The 19,259-nt window shown below is 37.3% G+C and overlaps 1 protein-coding gene and 1 long non-coding RNA gene across 12 annotated transcripts in view; one reads left to right on the top strand and one right to left on the bottom strand.

Annotated features, from left to right (window-relative positions):
- Positions 1-9,604: 9,604 nt before the first annotated feature.
- LOC135253590 (uncharacterized) overlaps positions 9,605-19,259 on the bottom strand; it is a 40,876-nt gene continuing 31,221 nt past the window's right edge. Inside the window, exon 4 of the long non-coding RNA XR_010329658.1 lies at positions 9,605-12,487. This is a non-coding gene — a long non-coding RNA (uncharacterized LOC135253590). The remainder of the gene's footprint in view (positions 12,488-19,259) is intronic.
- The window catches only part of eya1 (EYA transcriptional coactivator and phosphatase 1), an 82,534-nt gene continuing 78,225 nt past the window's right edge, over positions 14,951-19,259 (top strand). For 4 of the 11 annotated variants that reach the window (XM_064333076.1, XM_064333075.1, XM_064333072.1 and 1 more), the window contains exon 1: positions 14,953-15,085. The gene's annotated coding sequence lies outside the window, so the exon portion shown is untranslated. Of the gene's footprint in view, positions 15,086-19,259 lie in introns of all 11 variants that reach the window. The other 7 variants (XM_064333077.1, XM_064333073.1, XM_064333067.1 and 4 more) reach the window with 3 other exon arrangements.

Here is a 19,259-nt window from a genome sequence, read left to right as displayed (position 1 = left end):
TTGAAGTTTTAAATGATTTTAAATTAAATAATGAAAACTAAATGTAATTGGAAAAATGTACTTCTCACTAATGAATATGTTCTGAACTGGTTTCCTTGAGCTTATGTTTTGTTGTAGTTTAAATATTCCATGCAACATGAAAACAAGGAAAAGAGAATCTGTAGTCCTCTCACCACTTAAAGATAAAAGCAATGGGATATTATAAATGAGAAATGCTGCTCTCAAGTGCAAGATAATTTGAGAGGAAGAGAGGGAGTACAGCAATAAATGATAATAAAATAATAAAGATAGCACAGTCATCACAGAGAAAACAAACAGTTTTTCTCATAACCAAAACGCTAGACATTCAATTAGTGCGTTATTCAGCTTAAAAAATTGTACATTTATTAGCATCATTATTTTTTTTCTTGAATAATGTTCATATCAGAAAATTGTCACCTAAATGCGGAATTAGAAATGATGCTCCTTGTACATGCCCTCAGGCATACTGCTGTATCTGCAGTTAACTACTGAACAATTGACAACTGCAGTACATGCCGTGTATTAGAAATATTGCATATATATTTCACTCAATGTGTCAGGCAGCTCTTGTGCTATCCAGACTCTGAGAGGTGGATGTGGAAGACGAACACACTCCCAGCACAGTGGGCATACAGACACACACGTTTCCTGCCGGGCCTGGGGAACTCCTGTGTGCATTTTTCTTCCTCTCCACTTGAGGGAAACATAAGGCAGCAGTGGCGGCTATTTATTGCGCCGCGGGGAAAAGCCTCAAAGTATACATTTACTCACAGAATAAAGCAATTATACGTCCTCCCCGATATGCTCAACATCACAGACTTAACCCCCCAAATATGTCGTTTTATTTACTCCACATCCGGAGTATAAACGTGTTGATAAATGACGACAGGGCGCCCGGGGACTCTCCCGTTATGGACCGGCACACAATTTATGAGCGTGCTCTCCGAGACTTCACGATGATTAATACAGCCAGCCATGCGCAGATCCATAGCCGCCGCGGCTCCGCGGAGAAGGCTGCATTAATGTTTGGATAAGCAGATAACATCAAAGACGCCTGCTGCCTGTGTTAAGAAAATACTGAATTCTGGGTCAGCGCAAATGAATCCTCAAGGAGCAAGAAATAGCTTTTAATGACAATCTGATCTGTATATTATCACTTTTGCGCAGCTTAAAGTGGAAGGGAATTTAATGACATTTGCAAATGGCTTTGTTCTCAGCCCTTTGCTTCCTTGCTGACAGTAATGATGATTTCTCTGAGGTTTATGGATGTGCTGTGAACTCTGAACACACATATTAGGTTCTGAGTGGAATAATTAAGGAACGCGTTATGACTAGTATGTCAACTAATGAAAAACTTTACCGAGATTAGTCAGTAAAAACTTAATTGATTGCAAGGTTTATTGCATTTTTTCCCAATAAAAAACGGAATAAAGTTTTATTTATTTCCATTAAAAATTATTACAATGTTAATTAACTAATTCAACAAAATGCATATAAAAGTATTTGACCTATATACCTATATAAAGCTATATACAGTGCTATATACGCTGCCTTCCGTAAAATCAGAAGGCTTTGCATGGTTGCAAAAAATATTTATGTGTCATACATTACTTGGACCTATATTAGCTGTATATATTTTGTCTGCTTTAGTTGTTTCCCAAAATGAGAAAATAAATTTGTGTGCTTATGGTGTTGGTGGCAGTATCTTACAATTGTACTGTACTTGAGCATTTTACTGTAGTATCTTTTATATCATGTCATTTTTCCTCTGAAAGCTGTACATGATAATTTAGTTTTAATTGTGATTTTAGCACATTATACATTTACATGTACATTTTTTGGCACTTAGCTGATTCTCTTATCCAAAGTGAGCTCTTAACACATGAAAAATTACAATATGCAAATATAATTGGTAGAGTTGATAGAATCAAAACTATTTTCAAAACTGTAGGAAAACTATACTGAATAAGAGGCAGGCTAAGCTTGTGTATTATTTGTGATCAACATAACATGTTTATTCTTTGTGATATGGAGCAGATCATTTGCAAAATATTTGTTTAAACCATTTATACATATATGCTACTAATATTTAAAATAGGTATGTTCTTTAGTTTTTATAGGTGAACACTGCAGTAAACTCCCATATACATGTATATCTGCAATGTGACATACTGTTCCAAGAACATCTAGTTAATTTGGATATGGCGATATGTATCTCCAAGTTTTACATCTGACCTTTCCTCCAACTGTCATATTTAATATTTTCCCCTCTTCGTCTATTTTTACCAGAGGCATCGACATTTTGCTCATCATTGCTGTCTGTCATCACTCACGTCATTTGACCTGCAACCAGATGCTTGTTTTTCACTGTTGCACTTATTGGCAGATTGCAGTATCCTAAAGGATACTGGAAATATTTTCACACAATGAAGACTGATATGTACTTCACCAGCTGGGACCTGACCCATCAGTAAAACAAGGTGGCAAGTAGAAGCGCCAACAGTAGAAAAAGCTACTCTATCTCTTTTCACCAGTTGATGGACAATGGGCACTGGATAATGATATAAGGATATTAGGCTTTTTGTAATAATTTCACACCTTTAATAAACTAAACAGGTCAAAATAAACTGCAGGAGCCCAGGAGGTCAAATCGAATCGAAATAAAAATATTTCACAAGCATTGAACAAGTGACTTTTAAAATAACTACAGAATGAGTGCATGCATGGGGGACCAACACAGGAAATGACTTCACCCAGAGCTGCAACAAGAGTGTGATCAGTTCCTAAGGTTTTAGGTTGAGACCTTGGTCTTTAGGTTAGAATGTTATATGAATCTCTTGCAGTCCATTGCAAAGGAAATGGTAAGAAACTTACAAAAGATCTGTAAGATCAGTACATGCCAATGCAAAGTCTTTTTCTCGTGGCTAGTAGGTTCAGTCACACAAAACATATTCATGCATTTACATTGTACTATTGGATACAAGCACAATGTGCACATTTTGGTTATTATAGTTACTGCTGCCACTGGCAACATACATGTTAGATATGGTAGTGTATCATTATGATTAGGGAAGTGTGCAATTTAAAAGTTTTAGGTTAGATTCTTACAGTGGGTGGGGCACAGCCTTTGAGCAATATTTACCCTGAAGTGCTGCAGTAGTGCAGCAGCTGTATAAATGGATTGTGTATAAAGAGCATAAGTTGCTCTTGGGAAAATAATCTGCTAAACACATTGAATTTAAACAGCAGGAACAAGCATTCCTTTTTGTTAAGACTGTGGGTGCATTTTATAATTAAAGCTACACACATCTTAACAACCAGTTTCCTACCACTTAAATCCTTCCAGAAAATTCAGTCCTTCTCTAGGAGTGAGAAAAAAAATCAGTCGAACTTACTTCCCTACCATACAATCACGTGCCCAGTGGACAAAGCGCTTGTTGTTCCGGACAGGAAGAAAAGCTCCGCGAAGGATCATCAAAGGCTTGTTTACTCAGGACGTGGAGTGACAGAGCCATCTCCACACTGTGCTGTGACCCTGTTGTCAAGTGACACCAGCAGACAGCCACTTCCTGCTGTCACTGCCAACCAGCCCCTTATTATTTTATGCAGAAGGCTGCAGAAATCCCAAGATCAAATGCCCCTGCGCGGAAGCTTTTGTGAACGTACTTGTTACCATGTTACACGCATACACATACACATTTAAGAATGCATGCATGCGCACATTCTCACATACAACACAGGGTCACGCACTCAAGTCCTCAACACACCTCCACCTGCAGACACTCTCGCTTACACAACAACAACAACAACGACAACAACAAAACACATACACACAGACACACGCATGCACACACCCATACACGCACACACACACACACACGCAAAACTCAATTTATTTTTTACACAAAACACCACAGTATTCCAAAGCAGAAGACTCAGGAATCCTTCCTGTCGTAACAACTCATTGTACGGCGCAACAATTCCTTTTCTCAGAAACCCCTGAATAACGCTCTCAGCGAATGTGCCCTAAAGGACGCTTTTCATTCGTACCCGCTGCCGCTTGAATCTGCCCCGCAGTATGCCAATTGACTTGAATTCATTAAAATGCAGAGCTCTCTGTTACCTGGCCGCTGGTGCAGAACTGCGCTGGTGGCTGCCCTTTCTCATGCTTCCTACCGGAGACCTTTGCTGCCTGCAGACAGAGAGGACACCTGTTTTCTGAGCGTGGAGGGCCAGCACCTGAAATCTTAGCAATGGCCTTGCTATTAAGAGCCAGCTCCACGATAAGGCTGCCTCTGTGACAGGCAGCGGAAACTCGATAATGAAAGGAGATGCCTAATAGATGAATCTGGTGCAATTTGCCAAAACACACTGGCTTTTCTGGAAGATTATCCACACTCGCAATAGGAAAGCCTTTGTCCTGCAAAAGTTCCCACTTATCTTCCTATTTTTAATCTTAATACACAACATAATGGCTTGCTTGTATACATGGATGGAGGATATTTGTAGCCCCCCTATTCCAAAAACTGGCCATTTATTAATTTAGAGGCGGAGGGCTGTTTAGTCCACAAAAACTAAACTGTGTCTCACTGTCACAGCTGTAAATCTATGATGTTCTAAGTGAGTTAAAACAAACATATAGAAATATGGACTATTATCTGGAAAAAAAATCTGACATATTAACAAACATACAATATGGGGGGAGCAACCAAGATTAAGAAAAAAAATTATGGAAAGGTTTGGTAAATGTTTCATTTATAATGCTTCATACTATTAAGGATAAGTAAGTCAAATCAAAACATATTGTAATGCTGGTTTAATTTGTTCATCATTTTTCCAAAAAATACATGAGAAGTGAGAAAAGTGAGAGACTACTTTATATGTTTGGGATATTTTTAAAAATGCAATAAAATTCTCTCTGTAACTAGGATAAAACCATACAAGAGACAGATAAGCCAGTGATGGCAGTATTAAAACATTTGTGAGTATATTAAATGAAGTTCACTTTATAAAGATCTGTCATGTTCAGACCTAACTGTTAAAAAAATGTATTACATTATAGTGATAATTACATTTACAGGATATAGCCATTATTTAAAGTAGAGAAAAAAAGAGAATGGAAAAGTTTACACTGACTGCAAATCATCATAGAAATTTTCTGCACCATACTGCTCCGAATACTAAAACGCTTTTTGTATTAATCCAAAATTTGATTTAATCTTCAACATCACATTATATCTACTATACCTGTGAATTTAGCATCAAAACGTGTACCTTGTTAGCCCACTTTACACACTGTGTCCTTTAAAAAGGCCACAATGTAAATCCTCAATGCACCTCATTTTTTCTCTTTATTCCTTTCTTTTGCTTTTTTTTCCTGTTACACTCCCACCCCCCTTAGGGGTGGTGACCTTCCGCACACCACTTTTGATGTCCATATGATGTTGAACCTCTTCTCTCAGTAGTCACCATGGTGCTGGCCTCTGTGGGGACCACCTCCCTACCAGGCCGCACTGACAAACTCGGGCCAAGTTTTACAGTCCCCGCTCACATCCGTTATTGTAACATCTGAAAAAGCGCCCTTGTCGATAGTTGAGTAAATTACAATAGGAAATGTCCGCGCTTCCAGGATTCCAGGATCAGGCTTTTGATCCGTTCCGCCATTTTGAAGGGCTCAAGGAGATTCTGAGAAGTATGGCTGCACAGGGGCCCATCATTCATACGCAGCACAGTTGAGGTGCCGGTGTTTCCAATCACCTCTTCCAGAATGTTCTCATTCCGTACGGACTCCTGTGGCACTGCAGACTGTCATCATCTTTAAAGAAGACACTTCTAGTTGAAAAATGTTATCTACTGTAAGTAAGAGATAAAGCACAATTTTTATGTCATTTAAAGGCATGTGGGGCTGGAGATATGGTAAATGAAGCAACATTTTATCGTAATAAAATGCTGAAGGGGATTATTTTGATGAGGCAAGTGTATGATAAACTGCTATTGTCAACATGTTGAAATCCTCTGCTGTTTGGAAGTTTATGTAACCTCTTGTTTGAAGGCGTATGTATACCACAGTTCTGCAAAAGAAAACAGGCACATGTAATCTAAACAGTACTAAACCAGTTCAAATAAAAATGTAGGTATTTGATTTTGTTGACTTATGATTATATGTTGAGATCTTTATAGAAAAATTCACAGTGACATTTAATTTTGTTATACTACAAAAATAAATTAAGCATTAATTATTGATTACATTATGGCCATAGCTATCGTATACTTACCAATTCACAGCAAACACCATTATTGTGAATTCAGTAACTTGAGTGTGGGGGAAGGAGCTACATATTAACAATGCTTTAAAATGCATTCTGTATTTAGTAATAATATTCCATTATTTATTTCTCAAATGATGTTAAAAAACACATTCATCAACCTTTTTCAGATGGCAAGCTGTAACCTCCAGCCAATGGAAATGACCATAAATTGGCTTAAGTGAAGTATTCAAACTTTTTGGATGAGTGAGCATGAAAGTTGTATTGAGCCTAAATCAAATTAAAACAAAGGAATTTCAAATTCCAGCGGTCCTGCTATGATGTAAGCGGAAAGCTATGCGCTAAAAAACATTGCGCCCTCAGTTATCAAGAGATTTCTGCCTATGCTTTTCCAGAAAAAGTGTGGAACAGTAAGAATAACTCACTGTTGTGGCATTCAAGCCAAGAGAGTGTGTTGTAAGAAAGCCCTTATTGTGATTCAGGAAGATGACAGGTTAATGCTTGCTGGATATTCATTCTCTACCCACCCAACACCTCCCTCCCCTTAAAAAAAAAAAAAAAATCTGTTAAGGGTTTTCTTTGGTGGAGAAGGGGGTTCAGGAGTCCTGTTTGGGAGTACCAGTTAAACTGTCCGCACCTTTACACATGGCCAGTGTTTCGTATAAACATTGTTCAGAAAAAGTCCTTCTTACAGGACTACAGCCATGATTTATGACGCTGAGGGTTAAAGGAGAAATTTAAGGGCACATGCTGAGCATTATTGATCTTGAGAATCAATCAGACAGGGAGAGAAAGCCATTAGCCTTCAACCTCGCCTCCAGACACAGGGGCCCGATGGGCACTCTCAAGGAGTATACCGAATAGCTTAATAGGATAACTCCCCTGTCCCCACGGGCTCATTTTAAGATCCTATCAGTTTGTACAGACATCTTCGTCAAAAAGCTGCCACAGAGTCGCAGGCCACAGGCTTGCATTCCACATCAGGGCATTTAGAAGGGTGGGTCAATTCTGCTTTCTGCTAATGCAAGCATTTTGTATTGCTTTTAAAGTATCGTTTATATTCAAACGCTATTAATTTGACTTTCAATGTGAGCCTGTGAAGAGCAAAAGGTGTCCAATGTGTGCCATCTCTCACTGTCAAAGAAATACTAGAACTACAACTGTTTAGGACAATGGCAGTTTTGCCACACTGTTATTTGTCATATTTTGTAATTATAGAAATACAATGGTAAGTGCCATGTTAACCTGCCATCCATTCAAAATGAATACAAGTGTAATATTTTTTTTAATAAAAATATTTTTAAAATGTTATTTCTTTATATAATTTTTTAAAAAGCAGTATGTTTATTTCGCATTGTAATGGTATGATACATTAAGAACCTACAGTAACCAGCTCATAAAAAACTAAACAAAAAACAAAAACAAAACATAAAAAGTTCATTCAAATTAAGAGAGTTGAAAAATAGCATTTGAATGATTTTCTGCTTTGGGGGAATGAAAAAGCTGAAAGTAACTTCTTGAAATCTTAGTTCAAGTCACACTCACTGTACCAAGAAAACAAGATGATTCATACCATACCCATACCTTCAAACTAGCACATATCTCAGCCAGCTTTATGTTACTCTAACTTGGACCAGCATCTTGAACTTTGCACACTATACATAAATTGTATACAACGCATTTGGTGTCTCCAGATTCCATGAGTGGATAACCATATGCTGTCACACAAGACCAATGGCGCTTTCTTGTATGAAGAGTTTTGTTGATCTGGGACTTGTGTGGGAGTGGCTGTGGGGGGTGACAGGGGAACAAATCAAGAACTTAACTATACTCCTGCCCCCTGATATTTACCCTCAGTGTGTAAATGTGTGAGAAGTGAGTTTCATACCCAGGCCATTCTAACCTTCATTGGGCCACTTTTTAAATCAATGACATATGCTCTCCCTGACCAATCCCCACAGCTGTCAGCATTCATGCTTTTCACTTTCCAACTGGCATCTCCCTGCAAACTGCCAGTGACAGCAAACCAAACCCAGCAATGACTAAACAAGCAATTTCTAAAAACTTCATGCGCATCAAAAAAAGAAACAAGACATCTGTATTAAAACACTGAACGAGAAAATCACTCACTTAAAATCAAGAGGAAGAAAAACACATGGGCCACAATATAACCTCATAAAGTGTTTGGGCTTAATATTAAATGCTACAGACAATCAGAAATCGTCTATAGTCTTCTATTTGCACCGTCATGCTTGTTATACTTTTCAAATTTAAGGCAGGTATATACAAAACAAGTGCCCTGCAAGAAATTAATTACCAAAATGGATTAACACATTTAATCTAAAACCATGCAAATATAACACCATACAAAAATCCTATGATCAGTTTGTTTTGAAGACATATTTAGCTGTCAAATGGGTTTGCAGTGCAAACACTTATATCCATATCAGAAGTAACAGATTGAGGATGGTCAGCAATAAGCTGAATGTCATTTTACTTACAGAAGGGAAAAAATAATTTAAAAAAATCTAATTATAAATTGAACAACAACTGTCATCCCTATAAATTACACAGCAACTGCAATCCTAAATACCAGCAAACGCTGCCTTTAAGCGCCTTGCATATTCAGGTTTGTCTATCCCAATGGTGTCCAATTAGTTCCACCAGGCGTTCCTAGATGGATAGGCCTCCAGCCTGATTACAGTGAATGGTGGGTATTTCCTGTGTTTAAGCTCACATATGGATTGAGTAAGGCAGTGGCAGAGACTACTGTTTCTCCCTTCTACATCTTCATTTCTTTTTTCTGAGGCAAAACTCTACTTTTTTTTTTTTTTGTTTTTTCTGGCTCCGCTGTCAAAATAGTGCGTCGGGTTTTTGGCTCAGGGCATTGCAGCACATGGCCAAAGAATATCCCGGGAGACAAGTGTGGCTAAATGTGGTGTAATCCATATGATCACCAGCCATGTGAGTGCGGAACCACGCCTACTGACCCACTGCTACAAGGCAAACCCATTTCTGCATTGTTTTCAAAAATGCGTTTCATTTTTTCCCTTCTTCAGGACAAATGCTGATAAAACATTTGATGACATGATGAAGGGAAATGCTTTGAAATCCCCCATGCAACTAGAAATGCAATAATTGAGTCAGTTCCACCACCTCTTATCGCCTAGGCCCATTATTACCATATTATTATACTGTTTTATCTACATCATATTACAGCACAGTGGATGCATCCTACATCCTATGGGTCAAGTGCACCTCTGTAAAGTTACCTTATCATAAACTAAAGGAATATATGGCATTACCTGGCATTTCATGGCATTACCAATGAGGGAACAATGCTTTAGATTTTTTGGTTGAGAATAGAAACCACAGCATAAAAATAAAATATTAAGACAAGATGTCATTTCTCAAAGGAACAACTGAAGTTTCTTCTAATTTCATTATTTGGGCATTTGGGCATGCCATAAATATGAAAACTAATTTGCATATGAAATCTGCTTTGATGAAGCAAGAGATACTGTATGTACGTCATGCTGTAACAAAAATGAATGCAAAGTGGGGGCTGTGTTGGGAATGGGGAGCACTTCGGTACACTGCATTTCAGTACTTCTGTGTGAACATTGTCATTATTATTATTTTTCAGCAGGTTTCGAGAGAGATTGTATTAAAGAAGATAATAATTTAAAGATTTTTCTTATTTTTTAAGCAAAATTTGCTAACCTTTATAGACCGGTAGAAGTTTTTATTTGGTATTAGTAACATTAGTAATAGAATGAGTCCATGAAATCTGGCAGGGTCTATTTGTCACGATTCACATTCAAGCAATAATGACACATGATTTTATAATCATAGCATGTTCTAATGGACAAAGATAATCCAGGATTTTGGAGGCTGTCTTAATTCTAACACCCAAAAACACTATTGCAATGTTAATAGTCTTTAGAGGGAATAAAATTGTTGTGGCCAATAGTTGAGTATTTCATTAATATTTCATCCGACTCAGCACACACAAGCTTATAATGGCAATATAATTTGAACTATTATCGGAAGCAGTGAATTTCAGTGATTTTTTAGTCTAGTCCAAACACCAACTGCAAAGTAAGTTATTGAACGTTATGAAATTACATCAAATCACATTGTTTCTGCAACTAAGAAATGATTGAATCACAAGTTACTGGATATTTTATGTATGTGTGGACAAATACACTACATAGCCAAAAGTAGGTGGACACCTGACAAGCAACATCTCGTCTAAAATTACTGGCATTAATATGGTGTTGGTCCACCCATTGCTGCTACAACAACCTCCATACTTCTGGGAAGGCTTTATACTAGTTTTTGGAGATGTGTTTAAATTCAGCCAAAATAGCATTAGTGAGGTCAGGCACCAGTTGGATGATTACATCTGGCTGACAGTTGGCTTTCCAAATGATCCCAAAGGTGTTGGATGGGGCCGAGGACAGGGCTCTGTGCAGGCCTGTCAAGTTCTTCAACATAGTTTTTGACAAAATAGTTTCTATATGGTCCTTGCTATGTGCCCGGACGCATTATCATGCTGAAACAGGAAACGGTCATCCCAAAACTGTTGGGGTAGCTCAGAATCATCTAGAATGTAATTGTATGCTGTAGCACTAAGATTTGCCTTCAATGGAACTAAGGGGCCTAGCCCAAACCTTGATAAACAGCCCCAGACCAAGGGGTGTCCAGATAATTTTGCTCACATAGTGTATGTCAGTGGGTATGTGTCACAATTCACATTTACAGGTTTTTTTCCCACAGTATCAATGTATCAGGAATCTTCAGGATTTAAAAGCTGGATACAGAAATCCAAGAGGCATATGCTCATTAGTTAATTTAATTAATGTCAGTATTCACAGATTTGTATGAAGAAAATATAGATCATGGTATGGCTCTATGATTCCTTTTATGCATCTGAGAAATGCCCAGTGTTAAACACAGTGAAGACTGCTGACTGTTATAACATACCCATGTGTAAAATATGAGCTTATCAGGTTATTCAGGCAGCATGTTTTATCTAACAACCAAAAAACATAAATCAACAGGAGAAGGATCCAAATGTAACAAAACTTATTTTGCAAAAACCTCAGGTTTAAAAATAAAAGACAAAAGGGCTATTAAAATGTAATGATTTGCTGGTTGAATTCATAATATTCATTAAGTGTCAGAAACAATGTACGGTTATTTAAGAGAATTAATACTTTAGAGGAAAATGTCTAAAAATATTCAGAGCTGGGCCGCTATGGCCTCTGGAATGTGTCCCATGAGAGTATTGTTGGCCTCGGCTAACAGTTCAGGCTCTCACACTCTCAGGTTTCATGGCTAAGTTACCTTGAGTAATCTACAGGTATTATAGATCCTACTGTCTGATTTTCAAGAAAGACACAAAAAAGAATGATTTTTATGAAAAACCAGTTTTCCTTTTCATTTTTTCAAAATAAAGAAAAACATGCCACACTTACCAGGGGCAAGTTATTTTGCATCATAGGTAATATGATAGGACACTAATCCAAAGCACCTGCATTAAAAAAGCAGCATGAAATAGTATAAATATGTTTGTCTTATTCATTCCAGCAATTGGTCCATTCAGCAACAATATGCAGTATTTCCATTTTTCTTCGAACTTCTAAAATCTAAATAAAGTCACAAAAACAGATTAAGGTTTAATTTATGCATGCTGTAGAGCAGACTATCACTGGTATCGGCTGTTAACGGTGCATGAGAATTTCAGTATGTGAAAAACATGAGAGCATTGTTATATTTTACGGCACTGAATAAATCAAATGTTATAGAAGTGCTGAGAATAAAAGTGGTGTTTGACATTTGTGTGTGTCAGTGACCCGCAGATCCTGGTTTAAAGGCAGTCTGAACATTGCATGATATGTAGACACCTCCTTCTGCTCAGCCCACTTCCATGCAGACCGTTTCCCTGGTGGTGACCCAATCCAGCTGTAGGAAGAAACCAGGGAGGGAGCGACTGGATCCGTTCAGGGAGAACAATTAACCGAAAAGTCTCAGGTCCAATTCTGTGCCAGATGTCTTCAGTCCTGACTTTAGCACATCATGTTAGCCCTTTGTTCACTTCACAGTTCATACTGTTTTCCTTTTGTTCTTTAATTCTCTGGAGGTGGTGTGTGCTGTCTCTCAGATAGGTCTGCAACCGGATCCTTTCTACATTGCTATGAACATGAAAACATGAAACAAAGATATTGATCACAGAATTCACCATAGGAAAGAAATAAAACACCTTCTCTGGTTTGTTTGAAGTTAAAAATGTTTACAGCCTTGCTTATCAGTAGCTATTTTGGATTCCTCCATGGCCTTCTAAAACATACATGGGAGAGAAGTGTTATTTGTATTGTTAAATTTACATTAGGTCCATCTTAATTGCATCAGCTGCACAATAGATCTCACAATAATGGCCTTCACAGAGAAAATTGCAATTGTCTTTGGAAGGCTGCAGTGTAATGGACAAACCTAATTAATTTAATCTTGTTGTGTTCCATTATGGCTGCACTTTATCATTTCCACAGATGGAGCATGGAGAAATTAAGAATGCGTTTCTTGCCAAGTGCCTTTCACTCACAGTCTTATTTTCTTTTGAGGAATTAGTCTTTGGACATGATGGCTGAATCCCTACATGTGTCCCTACATTTAAGTGTCTTAAAGTAAACTGTATTGCAGTTAAAAATTTTGCACTGAATATTATCTTATCCCCGAAAGCATTTTTTTTCTAGAATATTGAATTATTGAGTCAAATGCATTCTACTTAATAAATGAGAATGAAGAACAGCTAACTGTTTTTTTGTATCAATACTATTACTTATCTTTCCCAAAATCACATTGTATTTAAAGCAACACTTTCAGATTTACAAACAACATATCAGGGAATAAACATGACTAACACTAAACTATAAAAATACTATCGAATAGCTAAATACAGTATTGTTTGCCCTCGTGTTTGGTTACAAAGAAAATAATGACCGCTTTGTACAGACTATCACTAGATTTCATTTGAGTCTCACCTAAAGAGAATAGAAATAATACTCACAAATGCAATTGCATTGAATATATTAACTGTGAAATTATATTCATGACCATTGTTGCCTGTACCTCAGCAAATAATACATAAGTGGCCACTTCTCAGTGCCTGAATGAGAGACAGGAACCTACTTTATCAATTAGCAGTCTAATGGAAATTCTCATCTCTCCTCAGTAATTTTATAATGTAAATGGAAATATCAAATAAACGTTATTGCACTTTTATTATATTTGTTTCATTATCAAATTAAGTGGGACATGCACATTAAAATACAGCAAGATTACTTACAATTAACACAGTTTGAAAAATCTGAGCCAATTTACAGCCATCAACAATGGAACTCATAAAGACTTGAGTACTTTTCATATTTTATAGAGTATGATATCATTGTTGCCCAAGCAATGAATTACTGAACTTCATAATTTGTAAATATACATAGATGGTTTTCCATGAGTTTCTTTACCTTCAGCAGAAATGTAGTTTTAATAAATGACCTGCAGGGGGCAAAGTGCATACTTATACATATTCTACATACAAGGAGGCACGGATATAATAATAATAATAATAATAATAATAATAATAATAACAATAATAATAATAATAATCAAATATAGCTTCAAATAAGTAAAAGTAATATACTGAATAATATCCAGATTTGTAACTTATCCATCAGTTTTAAACGCGCAACAGTTTAAATGCGCATGTTCTGATTAAGAGTTACATAGCTTTTGAGATAATTCTATACACTGCCATTCAAATAGAAAATTGCATTACATTTTCGCAATATAGCCTATCTGTTGGTACGTGTTGTCTTTACATAGTGATAGTTGTAATTGTCTAAAACGGTTTGATATCGTTTTAATAAACAAGGATCATGTCTTATTAATACGTCTGCGTGTCTTATCATCTGAAATATTAAACGCACGTTCGACACATTTGTTATACTTTAACAGTACTTCATTTTGTTGACAGAGCATGGCAGTGGCTAAAGCAGCAAACTGTTTGGCAAGACGGTGCTATTTTATTATTGTTTATTTATTTATTTCGGAAAATGCATTACTTGTGATAGGATCGAATTTTATTAAGGGTGCACGTACTGTGTATGTAGAAGTGGCAAGTGTTGAAATCGGTTTTTTGGCGAGTATTGTTATACAAAATAATATCACTTGCAGCGCAACCACGAGCTAATCTATTTACGGCTACTCGTATTTGGAATTAATTCAATGCAATAGAAAGTTTGTAAGATCAGGCAATTTATTCTGTTGTCATTACATGGCACATACTCAACGATTCACCCACTATTGCAGAACGTCTATTTGTATGCGTGCAAGTTCTTCAACAATCCGTTTTTCAACCATTACGAAAACGCGACTTATTTGTAATAGGGTATTATTAAAAATGCGCATTGTTTGTAATAGGGTTGCCAACACAGCCATGATAAATCCCCCGACCTCCAAACTTACACCCTTTACAGAAGTTAGAAAAGAAAAAGACCTTTATTCAGAGGACAGGAAAAACACATAAGTGCGCGCGCGCGCACCAAAAGTCGTGCGTAAAGCCGAGCACAGCACATTTCAATACTCTCGCGCCTGATCTCGAGACATACAAACTGTGATGCTAGCACGCTCGAGACCTGTCGCTTTATGAAACGACGTGCCTCCTGAGAGTAAGGATCCTATAAGAGTTTAATGTTTTAATCTTGGAGGAAATAACCTACACAAGCATTCAGAAATCAGTAAGTACTCCTTTCTTTGTAACTGCACCACTACGGGTGATAGTTTCAGAGCATGAACGTGAAACTGGTTTAATTTCGTTTTTTGGTTCTAAGCACTGTTAACGTTATTGCCAGAATGACCGTGGCATTCAAATCCCAAGTCTGACAGCTTCACAAAGAAAAAGAAAAACAGTAGAATGTATGGTAAAACCGTTTTTCAACATGCTCAATGAACGTTCTAGTTTTTAACAACATTGCATTACTATTTAGGGCTGTTCGCCGATATAGCGACAGTAATCACAAATCTATTCTGCAACCAGACGTTTTGACTTCTCGAACATGAATGTATTTGCATATGTCGTATTCCCAGTGTTGGGATAGGGGCGGAGACATGGTAATTTACTCAGTACTGCAGTTCCCCCATAAGTTTTTTGTCATAACAAGCAGGATCGCTTCACAGGCATCTTTATACTTTTCGGCAATGAGATTACATATGTGTGATGTCACACCTTAAAAAGGTGAAACAATTTAGATAAACCAGCATATGAACAAAGTTTTCGTTATATTTGCCTTTTACTTCACATTGTAGCAAGACTGTCCTTCGGTGCTTTGATGCAGTATCTCAACTTTGTTTAGTTCACTTAAAAACAATCTATAGGCCTACATTTTCACGTGGGTTGATTTTAGGGTGAATTTAGTTTCAAAACTATTTGTGGTTACTGTTGGAACTGGTGCTCTCCAATTCCATTCAGAATGAAGGTCGTTCTTTGGTTCGAAGGGAGAAAAAATGTATTGAGTTATTTCGAAGCAATATGATCCAAAAGTCTTTCGGCTCAGCAAAATGTCCTTTGTCCAAATTAGCCAAGCACGAATCCGTCCAATGTTAGTTTGCGCTTATAGGCTACACAATTCAGCAGAATTTTCAAGGGGCATGTGGAAAAGCCCTCACAGACGGTTAGTAAAATAACATCCTTAGCCAAAGGTCAGCTCAGTGAATGTTATTTTAATTTTTCTTTTTCATCCTGTTCCAAGCCTGCAATTATATTTTGTATTATTTCCTTTTTTATAATGCAGCACATTTGAGTTATAAATCACATTCTAGGCATGAATGCTTTTCTTTATGAACATGTTACTTTTGCATTGGCTGCAGCATTGTAAAATACACTGATACAGAAATGTGCACACCCATCAAGATACAAATGTCTTAGAAGGGATATTCACCCTGAGTGCACACATTCACATGGCCTTAATTGTTTTTCTTCATTGTATTTTCTGTCGTAGTCAATAGTGGTCTTTTGAGGGTATTTCAATATCAGCTTTGATTACAAAGAAACATCAAGAACAAAAGTAAATTTACATTTTTGCTACCATCCAATGGTTCTGAAAAAAAATATTTTCTTTCTCTCTGACAACATGGCAAAAGAAAACCAGGTCGATTTGATCTCCAGATACGTATTTTCATTGCAAATTTCAAACCGCAGAGTTTTCTTCAAGTGTAACAAAAGCCATACACTGGGCACCTACTGTATTTCTAAGGCCTGCATGTTTTATGACTGTGCACTGTGGTTGTGATGTGTATAGCACATGTATACATGGTCTATGTATGCGCATTCAGTGGTATTCGGTCAGATAATGAGGGTGCTGTGCCAGATCCATGGTCGCACGCGTTTTGGTTTCAGTTCTTCCCATGGCTCCTTCTGTTGTGTGTGACATCCCTCAGAGGCCCATCCTGCGTGATTTTCAGGGCCAGATATATTGCGAGAACAGTGTCAGGGCTGAGGTTTTGCAGTGCCTGTTCTATTCTCTGTACTTTTTAAAATAATATTTGGTTGATTTATTTTTCTTTATCTGTAGGCCCATATGGCTTCTCCACAGGTCACTGCTTGAGGCAGGCCCGTAATTACAACTTTTTGAATCAGGTTGTCATGAGACCTTTGGATAACAGAAATTCCATGACAGGGTACTGTAGCTGACACAACCCAATCTTGACTTGAGTACAAGTGCTCAACCTGGTAAGCCCAATGGCCAAATTTCCTAGTGGAAAAGACAGGTATAACTGACCTTCCAAAGATGAGGACATCATTATTTGTAAAGGCATTACTATACACAAATGCATCACAAGCCTCAACGCATCTTGTCAGAGCTGTGCGGTGTGAAACTGTGAGCTATGTACATACACTACCCTCTAAACTTGAGACACACCAGATAAAGATGGGCAAAGTTTTCCATTGTGTTTAATGTTCTGGGACTTAATGCTAACCCTTGCCACACACTCATGTGGGTAGCACTGCATCTGAGCCCACCATCCACCATTTTCCACACTGCAACCATTTCATATATTACAGGTGAGTCTGCACTGATCAGCGGAGGTCCTGGTGTTTAGGCAGGGGGTACCTTTGCACTGGTAATATGCCCAATTTATCCCAGCATGATGAAGCCACTGTGGTCTCCCAGTCACAGCCAGCTAATCACATACTGTACAGTCCTGTAACCCAGATTCAAACTAATGGTGTCAAGACTACAGGGTTTATGCCAGGAGCATATACTTTGTGGAGTGAGGCCATTTGCTAAAGTTCTGATTAACTGAATTCATATATTAGTGTGCCTTGCGATAGATTGGCGACCTGTGCAGGGTATAATCTTGTCTCTCACCCAATGCATGTTGGGATAGGCTCCAGGACCCCCGTGACCCTGCCCACAATAAGCAGGTATAGATAATGGATGGATGAATTATATATATATCTCAAATATAATCTCAAAAACATATGTTGAAAATGCCATGGTTATTCTCTAGAAGAAGCATAGCCACATTTAGTAGTCGTCACTCTCTATTGTATAATGCAGTTACTGATTCAGACATAAGGGGAGGTGGATGCATTTCCACAGCTTGCTTATAGTAGTAAAACATTCCCTGCTCGGGTGTACTTTGACAGCTTTTTGACTTTGAAATCTTGGCTGTTAATCTTGGATTTAGTTTGTCCGTTTCAGAAATTTTAGTTTTACTCAGGAGCCGTATTTTTTCTTTGGAGGTAGACTTCATTCTAGGATTTCAGTGTAGTTTCCTTTTGTGGTACTTCTTGATTGCTTCCTTGTTGATTTTGGTACACTATGTTTCCATGATATGGTTCTGCAGTAATTTAACTTGTTGAACTTGCAGTAATTTAACTTGTTGAATTCCTCAGCTGGTGTTGTGCTTTACTGAACTTTGGTTCCATTTGATAAATGCAAAGCCTTCCCTGTTTCTAAATGTTGTTTATGAAGTTACAGAACTAGGTGAGAGAAAATGGAATGTTCACAAGGTGGGGGGGGCAGGTTGGGGGGATGTTCTAAAGGCACTTGCATGTGGTTTGGTAGAAGAAACCATTTGTAATGTCCACAATACAGATGGAGAGGCTATAGATGAAATGTATTTCTCAGATCCTAACTAGCTCACTTATTAATGTATATTTATATAACATTTGTTTTACATAAAAGCAACTTATCAAGTAACAAAATGATAAAAAGACAATAAAACCACAAAGACAACAAACCACAAGGTTTTACATGGAAATATGATATAATCCTCCATTATTCATTCTTAATTCCTTTGGTAAATGTAGTTCAATTATTGGGATGATTTTTGGCTACTCATATATTGTGCCTATAGGACGCTTGCTGTAAGGCCGTTGTTTTAAGTGTGTTATGTTGGCTGCATGAGTAACAGATATATGAGCAATAGTGCTTAGCCTTCTCAACCATGTTTCTTAATTACCTGTCAATAAAGTCAGAAATCACAGTGGCAATAAATTATGATTTGGCAGACAGCTTAGCTAACTGGCTGAAAAAAAAAGATTAGTTGTTTTCTCTAGTTACAACAATACTGTACTGTAGCGATCTGTTAAAGCAAAAGTGTTTTTCTATCCAAAATTTTGATTTCAGTTAGGGAAGTGAGGTTCATGTGGACCCATCTGAATACAAATTTGTACAGTTGATACCTTAATCATCTGGCCCCTTATAGATATGCTTGAGTCAAATATTTAACCATTTCTTGGTTATATAATTAGCCGGCATTTATAGAAATGAAATTGAGGCTAATTATTTGTAGCTTGAAAATATGTTAGCTTTTTAATGTATCCAAATCTTCTTATAATATATCCATGCCTACTTGCCAGCAATATGGCAGATTACACTGTCTAGATGAGACAAGTAAAAATAT

The sequence above is a fragment of the Anguilla rostrata genome, chromosome 4, assembly GCF_018555375.3.
Source record: "Anguilla rostrata isolate EN2019 chromosome 4, ASM1855537v3, whole genome shotgun sequence".
NCBI lineage: Eukaryota > Metazoa > Chordata > Actinopteri > Anguilliformes > Anguillidae > Anguilla > Anguilla rostrata.
The sequence above is the reverse complement of the archived record's forward strand: the minus strand, read 5'-3'. Positions and strand labels throughout refer to the sequence as shown.